The sequence below is a fragment of the Podarcis bocagei genome (genome assembly GCF_964188305.1).
Source record: "Podarcis bocagei genome assembly, chromosome: W".
NCBI lineage: Eukaryota > Metazoa > Chordata > Lepidosauria > Squamata > Lacertidae > Podarcis > Podarcis bocagei.
In genome coordinates this window covers 56,027,658-56,043,370 of record NC_138131.1, presented here as the reverse complement: position 1 = coordinate 56,043,370, position 15,713 = coordinate 56,027,658, and the positions used below count along the sequence as shown (strand labels likewise).

The following is a 15,713-nucleotide window of genomic DNA, read 5'->3' as shown; positions in this document are numbered from 1 at the left end:
CTAGATAACTCGGAAGTCTCGTCTCTAGAATGAGAAGAATCATAGATTTCTAAGTCTATGCAGAGTCCGTAAGGAGACCGAGAAGCGGGAAGCAGAGCCGGAAGTGGCTCCGGGCTTCTTCCTAATACTGGTCTAAAATTTACTCTTTCCGGTCAGAGGCGGGACAGAAGGAGAGCGGGGCCACCTCCTAGGATGAGTATTTTCTGTTGCGGAGTGGGCTGGGCCACTCCGACCGGAAATGCCTGGAGGGAGCGAGGCAAAGCCCCAGAACAGGAGAACGGGCTGGCGGTGTGAGGGTTGGGAAGGAGCGAGAGAGTGCAGCTGACTGCCTCGGAGACTCCTGCCCGGAGAAGCAGGTAAGGGGGAGTACAAAAAATCATCATCATAACAACAGTTAATTATCATGAATTATTCTTATGGGGTGCTGGTGCTTCTATTCTCCTTCTCTCTCAGCTACTCCTCACAACTTTTTTTTTTATTCCTCTCCCGTCATTTCTATCACATCCTAGAAGGTGCCTTTGCTTCTCCTCCTCTCCCCCATGCCAGGAGAGGGGTGCTCTCGTTATATATGGCTGTTTCTCTCCTGACTAGAGATGGGAAGGCCTGGGGGGGAAATGGGGAAAAACCCCAGGTATTTTCTGTTTTTTTCCAGAGCCGCTTTTTTCCGGAAAAATGGGAAAAAAGTTTGATATAGGTTGAATATTCCACACACTCTTTCCCCCCAATTTTTTTCCTGAAAAAAAAATGGCTTGGGGGGGACTGAAAAAACCTGTTCCCTCCCCCCAATTTTTCCTCCCCCCCCCGGCCTTCCAGCACCCACACTTTGGTGCCCCGTGCCAACTGACACCAGGCAGGTGCTCTCACTGCACTCTTTCTGGGTGCTGCTCAAAACATTTTCGTTAGGGGCAGCCCATCTGAACACGTAGAAGCTGCATGTGATTTACCACTGCTGACTTTAAAGATCTTTCGAATACTCTTAAATACCTGCTTTTAACTGTGTTTTATCAATCATTTTAGTATTCCGTTGTATATTTTTCTAAACTGTTTAGAAAGCTCTCTTACCATCATGCAGTTTATAATAAAGGTAAAGGGACCCCTGACCATTAGGTCCAGTTGTAGACGACTCTGGGGTTGTGGCGCTCATCTCGCTTTACAGCTTCCGGGACATGTGGCCAGCATGAGTAAGCCGCTTCTGGCGAACCAGAGCAGCGCACGGAAATGCCGTTTACCTTCCCGCCGGAGCGGTACCTATTGATCTACAGTGGTACCTTGGGTTACATACGCTTCAGGTTACAGACTCCGCTAACCCAGAAATAGTACCTCGGGTCAAGAACTTTGCTGAGTGGGATGAGAACAGAAATCGTGCTCCGGCGGTGCGGCAGCAGCAGGAGGCCCCATGAGCTAAAGTGGTGCTTCAGGTTAAGAACAGTTTCAGGTTAAGAACAGACCTCTGGAACAAATTAAGTACTTAACCCGAGGTACCACTGTACTTGCACTTTGACGTTCTTTCAAACTGCTAGGTGGGCAGGAGCAGGGACCGAGCAACGGGAGCTCACCCCGTCGCGGGGATTTGAACCACCGACCTTCTGATCGGCAAGTCCTAGGCTCTGTGGTTTAACCCACAGCGCCACACGCGTCCGGTTTATAATATATAATAACAAATTCAATAAAAAAAGCACATACACGCCTTTTCCTTTCAGAGTTTAAGCCGTAGTGCAACATACTATTCAGTAACTGGATGTTGGTTACTTCTTGGCCTGGCATGCAGAAAAATTGCCTTATGCTTTGCGCTGCCTGTGGTCAAGTAGAGATTGAAAGACCTGGGGGGAAACAGGGGGAAAAACAGGTGTCCCCCCCATTTTTCCCCAAAGCCTTTTTTTAGAAGTCCATGAGAAAAATGACAAAGAGGAAGAGGAAGAAGAAATGGAAAATGATAGCAGTAGTTCAAAAAATGAGATAGAATAAGCTGTATATGTTGTTTCTTCTGGTTTTGTTTTTGTTTTGGATTTTGTTTTGGATTATTTTTTTAAGCACTACTCAAAGGGTAGACATTCTATGGAGCTTAAATATTGAGGTGGACCTTAAATTTATTTGCTGTTGGTTCTAAGGGGCAAATCTGATTATTTTTAATGTTGATGGTTTCTTGCTTTTTTTTGTTGCTTTTGAGGAAAAGGGGTTGCTTACCTGTTTTATTGCAAGCATAATACTTTTATCTACACTGTGTTTTATGCAATTTGTAAAACTACTCCACACTGACCTTTTTTTCAATTTTTCCAAAATTTCCATTTCCCCCCCGGGAAAAAACAGAGGGGAAACGTTTTTTTTCTCGTGGCTTCAAAATTTCCGGAAATTTTACATCTCTACTCCTGACGGACACGCAGAGACCCCGTCCCCCCACTGCATGTGTTTGACCTTTTGCCCCTCACCATGGGCATAGCCAGGATTTATGGGGGGGGGGCGCGGAACCTCATCTAAGTATTTTGTATGGACTTACTTGATTTAGGGGGACAGCTGCCCCCCTTAGCTGTGCCTTGTTGCCTCGACCATCCACGTGCTACCACTTGTTGGAAACTGGCCCCCTTGGGAAGGCTGGCTCATCTTCCCAGGCTTGTTGGGGCCTGTTTGCCGGTGACCTACCCTGGCTGGCATCCTGGCAGACCAGGGAGATCTTGATAGGCGACACCTCCCTGATGAAAGGTGCACACCCCCTTCCCCCTTGCATAGCAGCAGGAGAAAGAAAACAGTCAGAAAGTAGACTATTTCATCTCTACTTTATTCATGACTGTACACTGTACAAAAAGCATGTCTGCTTACTCAGTCTCCTCCGAGCAACTGCGTTAGACTTCCTCGACACAAACAACAGGAAGGTCGCATATTAGACAGAGAACAAATCCCTGAGAATTGCTTGGAACATCCTGTCCCACGGTTAGACCCATCATGTGATGTAAACATTGAACTGCTTGTTCGCAGCTGCGTAGTACTCATATCCCAACAGGCTACGCCCATGCCCTCAACAGACATATTTTCTCACCTCATTTGTTCTCCATGCAACTCAGTTTCCCCCTCACAGCAGGCACACAGGAGTCCCCCTTTCTGCATTTTCTTCCCATATGATTGTTTCCCCCGCTAAACAGCACAGAAGAGTCTCCCCACCATTTTTTTTTATCTCTGTTGCGCGCGCGCGCACAGAAAAAGAACAACACCCCATGCATTTGCTGCTTCCCTTCTAATACACACCTGGGGAGAGCCCCCAAATATGTGACTTTCCTTCTTGATCTGCACACACGCAGGAGAGGGTTCTTGTGTGTTTGACCTCCTATGACACATACTTCAACCCACCAGAGAACTGCCCATTTATATTTCCCCACCCCCACTGCAACCACCTAGGCTGAAATAATTTCCTGGTAGAGCATATACAGTATTTCACATGCAGAAGGTCCCAGTTTAAATCCCCAGCATCTCCAGGTGGCCCTGGAAATGTCCTCTGTGTGAAACTGGATGGTTGCTGCTAGTCTGTGTAAACAGTGGTCTGAATTGGTTTAAAGGAGAGCCTGATGGGACAGGCTATGACCCTGTCACTTGCTGGGGATTGGAGTGGGGAGCGTTTTAGATAGTATCTTAAATACAGAGCTATATTGTATCGTTGCACAATTGGGGTTTTTTTATACTGTAACTTAAGCATGCAAGGGCGTTTACTTGAATAAAACATGGGGGGGGGGCAGGTTAGCCCCACCACCAATCTTAGCAATGGTAGTACCTAGTGCTGGTGAAGGTTTATTCCCTCCTCACCCCACTTTTTATCCACCAAACAGCTCTGTGAGATTGACTGGTCTCAGAAACAGTGACCGATCCAGGGTTACTCTGAATTTTTAAAGGTAAAAAGGGACTTGAATCCATTTCTCCCCATCTGGTTGCCTCCACCCCCCCCAAAAAAAAAAAAAAAAATCAACAAGGGTTGGCTGGCTGCAAAATTATGCATTTGCCTGCTTGGGCATATTTTTAGAAGCCACCTTATTTCTGTGACAGTAAATTGTTTCAAATTGCTTTTAAATAATTGTGTTTTAACTGTTGTAACAGTCCATGGACCTTGGATGAATGAATAACAATAATAGTCATTCCATTGGGGTCTCTATGCGGGTTGTCTCATTTGACAAAATGATTGGCTTTTGTAAAATCCTTCAATTGGAACATCTTTATTTAATTGCTCTGACTCTTTTAAGAATATTGGAAGGTCGAACTCTTGAAGAGTCTCCTGGGAAGAAACATCAGGTAGATGCAAGTTTTTCTTTTGGCCATGTAGCTGTTCTTGCCGAGCAGGAAATATTTGCACAGCAGTTTCTTGCTCACCATTCTCTAGAAGTTCTTGTGCCAGATATTTAAGGTTTGCAGATTCCTGATGCTCGCTGCTGTGGTGTGATTTGTATAACGTGCGCAGGTCTACTTCATAGTCCACACAGCCTGTATGCATATGTGGTGTAAGTTCTTTCATGTCACCATTATGGTCTGTCTGATGTTCATCCAGGACTGTATTCAGAGTCTCTCTTAATAAATTCTCTCTATCTGAGCCAAGTTGAATTAGTGGATCAAGTCTTCCTGATGGTTCATCCACTGATGAACATGTGTGAGGATTCCAAGGTCAGCATAGAGGCAAAGGAGCAGCATGATACTACGTTATGAGCCTTTGTGCCTGTCAGTGGGAAGTTTTCCCTAAGTCCCATAGCTTCCACACTATCTGCAGCATCTTTGTTTTGTTGGTCCATCTTCTGTTCTAAGGACCGTTTATTCTGGATCTTTTTTGAAGTCTGGGGAGAGTCTTGTAAGTCTACTTACTGACTCCCTCAACTGAGTCATAGTCCCCTTTTTCTGTGAGGTATGTAAATCTGGTCTTGTTGCTATGGAGACGGAGCCTCTGTTCCTCTGGCTTTGCTGTTCTTGGCTGAGCTCTTTATCTCACCAAGGTCATTGCTTAAACACAAGCAGCTCTGGAGGGGAGGTGTGGGGGTGGGCTGAAAAAACCAGCTGCTCTGCTGTTTTTTCTACAGCAGACCAGCAGACAATTTGCTTTGCAGCTCTTGCAAACAGTAGCACAATGGAATCAGATTTCTTCTTCCTGCGTATCTAAAGGCTTCTTGCAGAGTGCCTTAAGCTCAACAACCTGGTAACAGGTTTTCAGCTTTTGTGCTTGCTCTTAGGGATGTTGCCCTTGCTGGAGATTTTAGTCGCAACATTGCAACAGGAAATCTAAACTTGGTTGCAAGGTGGCGCTATTGAATTGCAAAAAGCACGTGTTCGTTTTGAACCCTGGGCCGAATGTACCTCGACCCCAAGGAGTTGGCTCCAATGAGTGATACCCAAGTGAATGTGATATGGACACCAGTGCTTCTGGAGATGTAAGCCTTTGTAGTTTTCAGTGGTGCCCTCAGGGAAGTGGTTCAGTATAGCTAATACTCTGCCCTCCAACATTCCACATCCTCACCCGTTCTCCAGCAGCCGCTATGCGCTACCCAAGGGAGGGGGTTGGTGGCGGCGGCAATGGCCATGGAGAGTCCACAGGATGCTCCCTCACCGCCGCAGCTCAGGACAAGTGCCGGCTCCTCCCTGAATTTGGTGGCGGCAGCACTGACATGGGGAAACAGGGACATTCCCAGATCAAATCAGAAGCCAGGATGGCTTTCGTAATTCTGGGACTCTCCCTGGAAAATAGGGATACTTGAAGGGTGTGCAAGGGTATGCAATACTGAGAAAGTTGGGCCAATGGTCCTCAGCAGCACAAAGCAACTTCCTATGTCCTCTCTGTCACTTATACTTCCAGAGAGACAAGTATATGAAATTGAGCCCCAGTCCTGACTTGGTTTCTAGGTTGCTCCCCGCTGCCTCTGAGTATCTTCCTCTGCTATTGCATTCCCACCAGCCTCTGTCTGGGCTCTGACCCTCCTAACTACCCCCATAGCAGCAGAGCATGTCTCTCCCCCTCCCCTTCACCACCCTCTCAAGTCCCCTACGTGGGAAGCAGAATGCCTTCCAAATGTTGGTGTGGGACTCTGGGAGAAAAAGGGGGCCACTGCCTCCATACAAGGCAAGTGAGTGTTACTGTGGCACCTATAAAATTCCGATGAAGCAGTGAGGTGGCTGCTCCTGTGTTCACCATCTGGATGACCCCTGGAAGATTGAAAGAGCAGGTGTGGAGTGGACAGTGGCAGCAGTAGCAGGATACTCTTGGTGATGGGCTCTGGGAATGGCCCCAGGGTCCAATTTAACATCGTTGGGGACATTGCAGAATCAGTTTCTCCGTCGCCTCCTGAAACTCCCCATGTGTGTGAGCAACGCAGCCATACGTCTGGAGTTAAAGATTACATCATTGGAGACTGTCATCTGGAAGCGAGTCTTTGGTTATTGGCTGTCCAGCTGGCATAGGCTTCCTGACCATTACCTTTTTCAGTGCCTCTGGCGGGACGACTTTGTCAATCCGTGGGTAGGAAAAATCCATGCCAAACTTCTGAGCATCGGAATTTCCCCAGCGGACTCTTTAAAGATGAACTTACGCTCAGCCAAAAGCCTTATTGAGCAAAGATTAGCAGACATTGAAAATCAACACAACCTCGCCGGGGGTGGGGGTGTCTGCTCCCCCAGGTACCACAGAATAACCCCACCACTTGGCCTCCCATCATACATGTCATCTCTTTCATCTGTACCACACCGACTTGCATTTATTCGTGCAAGGTTCAATGTCCTTCCATCGAACCTGCTGAGCCACAGATTTTCCAAGGGTTTGGTGTCTCCGCTATGCGTGTGTGACGGGAAAACTGTTGATTCTCTTCAACACATAATGTTCAACTGTCCCCTACATAGCATAGCCAGGACTAAATTCCTGGGTCCTGCTTTACTGCGCTTGGTTGGCAGGCATGTTGAGTCACATGCCGCACTACTTTTGCAGGATACAGATCCTTCTGTAACTCTGCAGGTGGCGATATTCCTGAATGCGGTTATCTCACACACAAAAACCACCAAAAACAACAACAACATCAAAAACTAATCGGACAGTTATGAAGAAGAGTGCATGTCGGATCTCGTCTTCAGTTTTCCTTTTTCTGGGATCCGTCCCCTGGAGCTCTTCGGGCCCCAAGCTGTTATCTGGCTCTGCTCAATGACCCACCCCTGCATCATGGTGTTCACCTTCTGGTGCCGAATATATCGGTCTTTATGCCTCTGTGCTTTTATGTTTGTACATACTTTATGGGCTAATAGCAGTAAATAAATAAATAAATAAATAAATAAATAAATAAATAAATAAATAAATAAATAAATAAGATGGGCTCTGGGAAGCCATGCTGGGATGCTCTGCATGTTGCCTCTTCTCTGTACACTGCCCAAGGCAAAGGTGTGTGGCAGATGGGCAAATCCTTTATCACCTTTGTGGGAAGCTTTTGCTGCTTTGCCTGTCTGTGTTCTCTGTACAGTAAATCATAAATAACTTGTCTGCAAAGACAAAAAGATTTCTGGGGCTGGGTCTTCCAATCACTTTGCTACGAGATGGTGCTTGCTTGCCGGTGTAGGGAATCAGTCACTGTTTGTTCCAAACAAGTCTCCCCGTTATGTTAATTGCTCTCACTTACAGAATCTGGTTTTCTTTTCTTTAATGCTGCTCTCCCTTTATCTGTCCCCATATGATGTCTGCACTCTGTGGTGTCCATGCTGCCCAATGTGAAATTCATAGTTACACACAGCAAAGCAAGCTTTTCTTGAACGAAAAGTTTACTTTCTGTGAGGCACTCTGTATACACTAGTGGCCAAAATTGTGGAAACCTTTTGGAAAAAGTGTATCTCCGAGGTTTGATGGCTCATAACACCACTATTTTTTGGAGTAATACCATAAAATTATATATCAATGGAAAGATAATTTAATGAAGAATGTAATGCAATAAATTTTATGAAGGATTATTTATCACAACAGCAGTCATCAAGAAGAAACATGAAACACATAGAAAAAATGAGATATACAAAAATTCTCACCATGTCAGTTAATACTTAGTTGGGTAACCTTTAGCTTTAATTACGGTCTTACAACGCCTTCCCATGGAGTGAACCAAGTTTCTTTAGTTCTGCAGTTATAATAATGTGAAACCCAGATTGAATTATTGCCTCTATTAATTGGGTTTTATTGCTGAGTTGCTTCTGACTAACAAGGTTCTTTAGTCGGCTCCATAGATTTTGGATTGGGTTAAGGCATGGGTAGGCAAACTAAGGCCCGGGGGCCAGATTCGGCCCAATCACCTTCTAAATCTGGCCCGCGGGTGGTCCGGGAATCAGCATGTTTTTACATGAGTCGAATGTGTCCTTTTATTTAAAATGCATCTCTGGGTTATTTGTGGGGCATAGGAATGCATTAATTACTTTTTTTCAAAATATAGTCCGGCCCCCCACAAGGTCTGAGGGACAGTGGTCCGGCCACCTGCTGAAAAAGTTTGCTGAGCCCTGAGTTAAGGTCTCTAGGCTATGTATTTTGGGGCATTTACATTCCCCTTAATGATGCAAATTCTGCTCACACCTTTTGCTGTCACACAGCCCCAGATCATAACACTAACTGGGTGTTTCATGGTAGGTGTAATGCAAGTAGGATGTAAATCTCCTCTGATTCTTCTCACATATTTCATGCCATCACTACTAAGCAAAGGGATTTTGGTTTCATCACTCCAAATAGCACTGTCCCATTGTTCCGCTGTCCAGTTCACATGGGTTTTAGCTCAGTTTAATCTTTTGAACCTTTGTTTGAGAGATAACAATGCCTTTTTTAAAAACAATGGTGACAGGGAGCGGCTGCCGAGACCACATAACACCAGTCTTGAAAGACCTACATTGGCTCCCAGTACGTTTCCAAGCACAATTCAAAGTGTTGGTGCTGACCTTGAAAGCCCTAAATGGCCTCGGTCCAAGATACCTGAAGGAGCGTCTCCACCCCCATCGTTCTGCCCGGACACTGAGGTCCAGCCCAGAGGGCCGTCTGGCGGTTCCCTCACCGTGAGAAGCCAAGTTACAGGGAACTAGGCAGAGGGCCTTCTCGGTAGTGGTGCCCGCCCTGTGGAACGCCCTCCCATCAGATGTCAAAGAAATAAACAACTATCTGACATCAATAGGAGTATAGCATCTAGATCAAGGGAAGTAATAGTGCCACTGTATTCTGCTCTGGTCAGACCTCACCTGGAGTACTGTGTCCAGTTCTGGCCACCACAACTCAAGAAGGACACTGACAAACTGGAACGTGTCCAGAGGAGGGCAGCCAAAATGGTCAAAGGCCTGGAAATGATGCCTTATGAGGAACGGCTAAGGGAGCTGGGCATGTTTAGCCTGGAGAAGAGGAGGTTAAGGGGTGATATGACAGCCATGTTCAAATATATAAAAGGATGTCACATAGAGGAGGGAGAAAGGTTGTTTTCTGCTGCTCCAGAGAAGCGGACACGGAGCAATGGATCCAAACTACAAGAAAGAAGATTTCACCTAAACATTAGGAAGAACTTCCTGACAGTAAGAGCTGTTTGACAGTGGAATTTGCTGCCAAGGAGTGTGGTGGAGTCTCCTTCTTTGGAGGTTTTTAAGCAGAGGCTTGACAACCATATGCCAGGAGTGCTCTGATGGTGTTTCCTGCTTGGCAGGGGGTTGGACTCGATGGCCCTTGTGGTCTCTTCCAACTCTATGATTCTATGAAAAATGTAGGAATGCCACCTTTGGTTAAGTTTTCACCATTTTTTATTCTAATTTCTTCATAACTGTTCACTTGATAGTACTATTTTACATCACTTTCTGGGTGACCAGTCAACTCTTTGTGCCATTCCTTTAATGTTATTACATTTTACAAGCTCACTAAATGAAAGAACACACACAAAAATAATCAACTTGATAGCAATCACATAAAAACACTGACAAATGTCCTCCTCTCAGCTCCAGTACATAACATCATCTTCCATAAACACGGATTTAACAATGAGTCCGTAAGTGACTATGGAAGCCAAATCTGGACCCATAAATCCTTCCACAGTGGGGACATTGGTTTCCGGGCGGGAGTTGATCACAGTGTGGATTTGCCAAGTGTGCCTTCCTCTTAGCACGTTTCTCCCTTGCGTCCTGAGTTTGAGTGTCTACAAAGCCCAGGACACCTTTGGTAAAGGCTGTTCTCCAATTGGAGTGCTTGCAGGCCAGTGTTTCCCAGATGACTGCGTTTATACTACTTTTTAAAGATTTGCCTTGAGACAGTCTTCAAACCTCTTTTGTTGACCACCAGCATTACGCTTTCCATTTTTATGTTCAGAATAGAGTAGTTGCTTTGGAAGACAATAATCAAGCATCCACACAACATGACCAGTCCAACGAAGTTGATGTTGAAGAATCATTGCTTCAAGACTGGTGATCTTTGCTTCTTCCAGTACACTGATATTAGTTCTCCTGTCTTCCCAAGTGATGTGTAAAATTTTTCGGAGACACTGTTGATGCTATCTAAACACTCATGCTCATTGGCTACCTTCCAATGAAGGAAAGCTGCAGCATATCAACCTAAGCAAGTTGTGCTTCCTTTTTCTGGTTATGTGGCTATAACCTTTGATAGAATACAGATAATTGAACAAAGTTTCTTGTATTACATTCTTCATAAAATTATCTTTCCATTGATATATAATTATATATATATATGTGCTTGTAAAAAATCAACATCCTGTGGTCATCATAGTGCAGGGTTCACTAACCCATAACCCTTCCTGGACTACAACTCCCACCATAGGAAACCTAGGAAGCTGTCTTATACTGAATCAGACCTTTGGTCCATCTAGCCAAGTATTGTCTACACTGACTGGCAGCAGCCCTCCAGGGTTTCAGGCAGCGTTACCTGGCAGTTTTACCTGGAGATGTTGGAGATTGAACCTGGGACCTTCTGCATGCAAAGCATGTGCTCTAACCACTGAGATACAGCCCTTTCCTACCATTGGCCATGCTGACTGGGGCTAATGGATACTGGAGTCCCAGCATCAGTGTTAGAAACTGGGGTAGGAAAGCTAGGAGCCATGTGGCTTCTGGGACCTAGGTTGTGGGTGCCAAAACAAAATGTCTAGGTGCCATTTTTAAATTTTTTTACTGCCGTGCCACCCCGCAGAACACCTGATTTGGTTTCAGGAATATTGGGGGAGAAGCAAAAAGGTTACTGTCAGGGAACTGCCATCAGAGCATCAGGTGGTGGAGGGACTCAGGCAGGATGAAAGAGACTCAACTGCTGAAGCAGGGACCAGCAGGGGGAGGAGTGGGTCTCTGAGGGAATGCGAGCAGGAGGGAGGGCTCAGGGAGGCTTCCAGCGAGAACAGTGGGGAGGTATCGGAGTCTCCCATAGGGAGACCCATACCTCGCAGGAAACTGTCACGCCGTGAGTCCAGGAGACGCGTTTCCGTTAAGGAACTTCTTTGCTGGAAACGCTTCCGCAGACAGCCACTGTCGGACTCTACTAGTGACTAGAGCAGACATGTCTGAGGAGCTCCGTCACACACGGAGGTTTGTGGGGGCGCACAAACTCTGAGGGAGCACGTTTTCACGCACAAGCAGCTAATCAAACCCTCACAGCAGTCCGACAGTCTTTGTACGCTGCCTGTGCAAGAGAAGGCATCATGAGCGAACCAACCGGAACCGGAGGAGCAGGGGCTGGAGCTGATCCAAGCTTGGAAGATAGATACCGAGCGTTGGAGGTTCAACTGGCCCTGCAGACGGCGAGGCTGGAGGAGAGAAGGGCTCAGGATGCAGACAAGAAGGGGAGAGCCACCCAATTCCCCAGAAAGGTACCAGGATTGGTGCAGAAATTTGGGGGGGACCCCAAGGACTACCATGCTTTTAGGACAGAGATGCAATATGCCCTTAATGTGCAGTTCGATGAGTTCCCTGATGAGGAATCGCGAGTTGCTTTTGTAATTGGGCATCTTGAGAAAGGGGCTAGAGACTGGGTGCGACCCCTAATGGCAACGCACAATGACATACTAAAGGACACAATGAAGTTCTTTCGTGCAATGGATATCATGTTTTCCAGCGATATTGAGGAAGGGGTGGTGCGCAGACAGCTAATGGCTTGTAAGCAGGGGAGTCGATCTGTCCGTGAATATTGGACTGAGTTTACCATGCTGATTCACAGACTGAGTTGGGATTTATCGGCGGCACCCGTTCACATGCTATTTGAAGAAGGTCTTTCTTCGGGGGTGAAAGACGAGCTGGCACGGAGCCCCAGGGCGGAGTCTATGGATCAGCTGACCAAATCTGCGCTGACCATAGGAGCGCGGCAGGAGGCAAGAGCCTTGGAGAGGCGGGAAGGGAGAGGGGAACGTTGGAAGGAGTTCCGCATTCCAGACATTCCTGAGCCAGCTTTCCCGCCGGCAGAGCCGATGGAAATCGGAACAGCGCGCGCGCGCGCATTTTCAAAAACCAGCGAGGGAGCTAAGAAGGAGGGAAAGGGCCCCCGGAAATGCTATCTCTGCCAACAGCCAGGCCACTTTGCCAGAGGCTGCCCCCAGAGGAAGGAATGGCAAGGGATGGTGGGAGCTGTTGAGGGGGGAGAAGAAGGGGGAGCGGAGCAGGTAAAAGCCAACGCCTGGTTGCCACAATTGGGGCACTGCAGCCAGGCCAAAGAGCAGTGAAAGTGCCCGTGCCAGAAGCTCCTCGACCTGCTCTAGTGATTGAAGTGTCGCTAGAGCTGCAGAATGGGCACCCCCTAAAAATAAAGGCGCTATTGGACTCAGGCAGCTCCTGCAATTTTATGAGCAAGGAGTTTGCTGCTGAACACCAGATACAGACCATCCCTTTAAGCAACCCCCTGCAGGTGACCACGATTGATGGCAGGGAGTTGTTGGGAGGAGGAGTCCGCTTGCAGACTGTCCCAATGATAATGAGGGTGGCAAGGCACACAGAACTGATAGCGTTTAATGTGGCCACCCTGGGAGGCGCTCCCATTATTTTGGGAATGAGCTGGCTAGCTCTACATGATCCGCTGGTTGGCTGGCATCAAAGAGTGGTGTCCTTTGGTTCAGCACATTGCCTAGAACACTGCAAAGGGGAGAAGGGTTCAGTAGGGGCCCAAGCCACCCTAGCAGGGACTGAAGTAATGGGGAAGGTGAAGGTACCACCACAGTATGCAGATCTCAGCGACGTGTTCAGCGAGAAGGAAGCTGACCAACTACCACCTCATAGACCCTTTGATTGTCAGATCAATTTACTCCCTGGAGCACAGCTTCCCGTGGGCAAGTTGTATGCCATGTCAGACAGGGAAATGCAGGAGTTGCGAGGGTTCATTGACAAGAACCTGAAGAGAGGCTTCATCAGAGAGTCCAAAGCAGCAGGGGGGAGCCCAGTGTTCTTTGTGGACAAAAAAAATGCAGACAAGCCGAGACTTGTATGTGATTTTAGGCGGCTGAATGCAGTGACTGAACCGGTGGCGTTCCCTATGCCCAGAATTGATGATATTTTGACCATGGTGAGGAAGGGAAAGATTTTCACAAAGCTGGATCTAAGGGGGGCGTACAACCTGATACGCATAAGGAAAGGGGATGAATGGAAAACCACCATGTTTACCCCTTTGGGGGCGTTTGAATACCTCGTTATGCCATTTGGATTACAAGCAGGCTCCGCGTGTTTTCAATCTTTTATGAACCACGTGCTGGGCCCTTTGCTCTACAAGAATTGCGTTGCCTTTCTAGATGATGTGTTGGTGTATTCTGAGAATGAGGAGCAACATGTGAGAGACGTCAGAGAAGTGTTGAGCAGACTGCAAGCCAACAGGCTGTGGGTCAAACTGGAGAAGTGTCGGTTCCATACCAAGGAGGTGGAATTCCTGGGGTACCGCCTGTCAGACAAGGGATTGGCCATGGATCCCGGCAAGGTACAGGCAGTGCTGGAATGGAAAACACCCAAAACCAAGAAGGATGTGCAGAGGTTCCTAGGGTTTGGAAACTTTTATCGTAAGTTCATCCGCAACTTCGCCCATCTGACGGCGCCCATCACTGACTGTCTCAGCAGTAAGAAGAAGTTTGTATGGACGGCGGAGGCGGGGCGAGCGTTTGAGGAACTGAAAAGGGCCTTCGCCTCTGAAGAACAACTTCTGCATGTGGATTTACGAAAGAAGCTAAGGGTTGAAACAGACGCATCTGACAGAGCCATAGGGGCGGTGCTTCTTCTGCAGCCGGGGAAGGAGGAGTCGGAGTGGCGTCCGTGTGCCTTCTTCTCGCGGAAGCTGAACAAATCCGAGAGGAACTACACGGTGTACGACCGAGAACTGCTTGCTATTCATGAGGCGTTCCGGAGATGGAGGCATCTGCTAGTTGGTGCACAACATAAAGTGCAAGTGTGCACGGACCATAAAAATCTAGAGTACTGGAGAACGGCGCGAGTGCTCAACCAAAGGCAGTTGAGATGGGCCCAAGAGTTCTCCAAATTTAACTTTGAGATTTGTTAGGTGCCAGGCCCAGAGAATGTTAGGGCGGACGCTCTCTCACGCAAGCCTGAATATTTGGAGGGGGAGGGAGCACCCGAAGAAACCCATATCATTCCAGAGGACCGCTGGGTGTGTGGGGCGACTTTGGTGGGGCAAAGGGAATTGGTAGAGGGTACGGTGCAGGATGCATACGCCCAGGGGAAACTCAGGGATCTCAGAGGGGAGGAAGACAAACCCGGTGGTTTTGAGGAGAGAAATGGGGCATTGTATTATAAGGGAGCGTTATATATACCTGAAGGGGAATTGAGGGAGAAAGTACTCAAGCAGCTGCACGATAGCCCCACAGCAGGGCACTTTGGGCAACACAAAACCATGTGGCTGGTTACCAGGGAATTTTGGTGGCCCAAGGTCAGGGAAGATGTGCGGGAGTATGTGAGAGGGTGTGAACAATGCCAAAGAGCCAAGGGGGAGAGGCAGGCGCCGGCTGGTTTATTAGAACCACTGCCCACACCTGAGAGACCGTGGGAAGCAGTGGCAATAGATTTCATGACTGATCTGCCAAGGTCTAGAGGGAAAACAGCCATCATGGTTGTAGTAGACCTGTTAACTAAAATGGCCCACTTCATAGCCTGCTCACATGCGGTTACAGCAGAAGAAACCGCCAAATTGTTTGTAGAGAATGTGTTTAGGTTGCATGGCGCCCCCTTGAGGGTGGTTTCAGACCGAGGGAAACAATTTACTTCCAGGTTCTGGAGGAAGCTCATGAGCTTACTGCATGTAGAGGTTAATTTCTCGACGGCCCGTCATCCTGAAACCAACGGGCAGGCGGAAAGAGCAAATGGGGTTCTCCAACAATATTTGAGGTGTTATGTTAATGACAGAGAGAATGATTGGGTGGAGAAGCTGGCGTTGGCAGAATTTGCCTACAACAATGCAGAGAACGTGTCCACGGGGATGAGCCCCTTTTTGGCTAATCACGGGTGCCATCCCAGAGCCTTCCCAGGGGGGGAGGGGGAGAACTGGAGCGTTCCAGCTGCAGAACAGTTCGTGGAAGAAATGGAAGCGATCCATCGCCAGCTCCAACTCAACTTAAACAGGGCTAAGGAGGAATATAAGAGGCAAGCAGACAAAAACAGAAGGGAAGGTGAAAGCATCAGGGTGGGGGACCAGGTGTGGCTGTCAACCCAAGGGTTGCCATTCAAAGGAGGTTGTAAGAAATTAAGACCCAAAAGGCTGGGTCCGTTTGAAGTCATACAGCAGGTCAATCCAGTGG

At 47.6% G+C, this 15,713-nt stretch overlaps 1 protein-coding gene across 1 annotated transcript in view; it reads left to right on the top strand.

The window, feature by feature from the left end:
• Window positions 1–216: 216 nt before the first annotated feature.
• Window positions 217–15,713, top strand: part of LOC308578111 (putative helicase senataxin) — a gene marked incomplete at its 3' end in the record, with an annotated part of 172,123 nt that continues 156,626 nt past the window's right edge. Inside the window, exon 1 of the mRNA XM_081178380.1 lies at window positions 217–356. The remainder of the gene's footprint in view (window positions 357–15,713) is intronic.